This window comes from Dromiciops gliroides, chromosome 3 (assembly GCF_019393635.1).
Source record: "Dromiciops gliroides isolate mDroGli1 chromosome 3, mDroGli1.pri, whole genome shotgun sequence".
In the NCBI taxonomy this organism is placed as follows: Eukaryota; Metazoa; Chordata; class Mammalia; order Microbiotheria; family Microbiotheriidae; genus Dromiciops; species Dromiciops gliroides.
Genome location: NC_057863.1, coordinates 110,967,433 through 110,971,008, shown reverse-complemented (window position 1 = coordinate 110,971,008; position 3,576 = coordinate 110,967,433). Strand labels below are relative to the sequence as shown.

Sequence of the window (3,576 nt, the reverse complement as noted above, 5' to 3'; positions counted from 1 at the left end):
AACAGCCCCCTCACCCACCAACCCATATCTCTTATCCCCTTCACCTCATGGACCAGGAGTTAGATCTGCTTTTGACTTTCTTCTTACCCTGCTTTGTGACTTTGGGCACAAAAATGTCAAATTGGAAATAACATTTACACTATCCATCTCACCTAGGACAACCCTGCAAGTACTATATAAACATGAGTTATCAGTAATAGAATGGACTATATGTAGGTTTATTTATCCTCTGTAGTAGAAGGAATAAAAACATTTCCATCAATTTCCCTTCTGTAACTAGTGATTAATAATTAGAAAAATGTGGATGTATTTGGCTTAACATTGAAAAGAGACTCCCTATGTCAAGCTTACTGCAATAGGTAGATTCTTTTTTTCCACCTAATTAACTTCTGCAAGCTCCATCCTCATTTATCATCTGACAGATTCACAATAGCAATATATGCCTCTGTGATCATGTGACTACAGCATTATATATTCAATAAATAGTTTTTCATAGAAATTTTCTGTCATTACTTCATTGTTCAGAGTCAAGCATGTCAACTGTTTGGCTCAAAAACCATATATTAGGATGGACACTAATATTTTTTATTGGGTGTACTCAAAGGGGTTTTTCCCTATTTTTGAATAATTTACAATATTTTTTCAAATTTATTTTATTAAGAAAACTCACTCAAAAGCAAGATAAGGAATTCATGTACATTAAAATATTTAAAAATATAGAATCACTATACATTTGGCAAGCAGCTGCCTCGGCCTTTTCTGCCCAACTCCCTCTCCCCCAGCAAGTGCCGCTCTGGCTGCATCACACTCACACCAAGCTCTGGGCCCCCACTGCTCTAGCACGGCTGCTGCAGCCTCCATCCTTCTGCCACCATGATCATTTACCCTGACCTAATCAGCCATGATGAGATGTTCTCCGGCATTTACAAGATCTGGGAGATAGCAAATGGCCTGTGCCTGGAGGTGGAGGGGAAGATGGTCTGTAGGACAACTCATTGGTGGAAATGCCTCTGCTGAAGGTGTTGAGGAAGAAGGAAGAGATGCTACTGTAATCACTGGAGTTGACATAGTAATAAAGCATCATCTTCAAAAAACTTGTTTCACAAAAGTATCCTACAAAAAGTACTTCAAAGACTACAAGAAATCAATCCAAGACATACTTGAAGAACACAAGGCAGATAGAGTAAAACCTTTTATGAGGGGAGCTACAGAACAAATCAAACACATCCTTGCCAATTTTAAAAAAGTTCTTCATAGGCAAAAACATGAATCTGGATGGCATGTTGGCTCTCTTGGACTCCTGAGAGGATGGTGTGACCCCATATGTGATTTTCTTTAAGGATGGTTTAGAAATGGAGAAATGTTAACAAATTCAGCTGATTACTTTGAATCACCTGTCATCATAAGTGCTTTTTGTCACCTACAGAACACCAGTACCTGGACAAACTTGGACTGATGTCATCTTAAGCTTTATTCACTTATTTTTATTTATTTGGAGTGGATGCATTGTTTTTAAAGACATGCCATGTAGGTTGTCTAAAATAAAATGCATTTAAATCTCCCCCAAAAATATAGAATCAGTCACAGCATTGAGAGTCAGAAAGGGCCTCAGAAGCCATCTAGTCTAACTCATACAGGAAAGATATCTCTATAGTGTCCATGAAAATAATTTATTCAGCTTCTACTTGAAGACCTACTAGATTAAAGAACTCAATAGCTTTCTAGATAGTCCATTCCAATTAGCTATGCTTCTTAGACATTTTCCCTCCGATATAAAGCTTATATTATCCTCCTTAGAACTCTCCCACTCACTCTCAGTTCTGTCATTTGGAGAAAAACAGAATAAGAGAAATCCCTCCATTACTGGGAAACCTCAAATATTTGAAGAAAACTATCATATATCCCCTGAATCTTCTCAAGGATAATGATGCCTTGTCTGTATATCTGATCCTCTTTTAACAAGCATTCAGAGTCATTCCTCATCTTACTGTTTTCCTTTAGGCAAGCTTACATAAACAGAGGTTAATTGATTTTACCCCATTCACATAACAAATGTCTGAGGACAGATTTGAGTTCAGGAAGATGAGTCTCACTGACTTGGCCTGATATTTTTATCTACTGAGCCACCTAGCTGCCTATGTAAGGGTGTATAGATGTTCAAAGAGGACTAGCACCTCTGTTGTGAGGGCTTGCTGAGCACTTTTCAGGGCTGTTCATCCACCTTTGCTGTCCACGTGAACTAATTCTCACCTCTGGCTCCCAAAAACTAGAGCATGTGAAGTGGCCACACCAATTAAACTGTCTCAGATGAGCTAAACCAGCTTGAGGATAAAGAAAGGGGCACAAAGACTTTAATGAGTTAGGGAGGTGTCTACCTCAAGCCTGTGAATATTTCCCCTGGTGATTGTTCCAAAGGACATGAAGGTGGCTGAAGTAGGTGTTCTGGAGTTCTTAGAACTTGATCAGACATCAAAGACACTAAAGTCATCCAGTGCATCCTGGGCCATCTCCAGTCATCTTGATTTTTGTCTTGTTACTGGATTTCAATGACTGGACAACTTTGTGTAACTCTCCTTCATTTAAATTGAAATCATGCACCAATCAAGAGATCACCCCATGATGCCATTTGCCCCCTTAGAAAATGAAGGGAAAAAAAATAAAACAGTCACCTTATATATACATTTCCCAACAACACCTAGAGCAATAATAATAATAAGTAATAACACAGTTATATAGTTCTTATTATGTGCCAGGCACTGTTCTAAATACATTACAAATATTGTTTCATTTGTTCCTCACAATAACCCTGGGAGGTAAGTACTGTTATTATACCAATTTTCTGAATAATGAAACTGAAAAAACAGGGGTCATGTGATTTACCCAGGGTTACACAGCTGTGTGAGGCCAGATTAGGATTCTGGTCTTCTTGACTCCACACCCAGTACTCTATCCACTATACCACTTAGCTGACCGGAACTGAGCACAATCCCCCAGATAAGCTCCAACAAAAATGGAGTAGAGTAAAATTATACTATCTCTATTCCTATAAGCTATTCCTCTCATCAGTCTAAAATTGCAATAACCAGTTTTCTAGCTACCATTTAACAGTGCTAATTGAGATTTCAGTTCACCAGCACTTTCAGTTCTTTTTTGCTTTGTTTTGTTTTGTTTTCCTTCAGAACAAACAGTGTGACCATGTGTGTATTACCTAATACTTGAGAACTTGACTTTTTGGATGCCCTTATTTTTACTGAATTACATCAATCTATTGAATTACCTAAATCTCTATGCTGTCAAAATTTTTTAGATCCTGACTCTGTCATGCATTGTGTTAGCCCATAGCTAAGCTCCCTACCAACTTTGTGTCTCCTTCAAATTAATGACTATTCCATCCAAGAAAGGTTATCCAACTCATTTTAAAAATTTAAATAATGGAAAGGCAATCAAAGTTCCTATGGTGTTATGAGGTTAGGTCTGGTGGTCCTGGTGGACCACCATGACAGTTTCCCCTTATGGGAGGTTGTAGCTTATATGGTCTATTCATATAAACCTTTGTTATAAGGCTAAAGCTGATGA

The 3,576-nt window shown here is 38.1% G+C and overlaps 1 pseudogene; it reads left to right on the top strand.

Annotated features, from left to right (window-relative positions):
• The first annotated feature begins 873 nt into the window (after nucleotides 1-873).
• LOC122745815 lies at nucleotides 874-1,367 on the top strand (annotated as a pseudogene).
• Nucleotides 1,368-3,576: the final 2,209 nt, after the last annotated feature.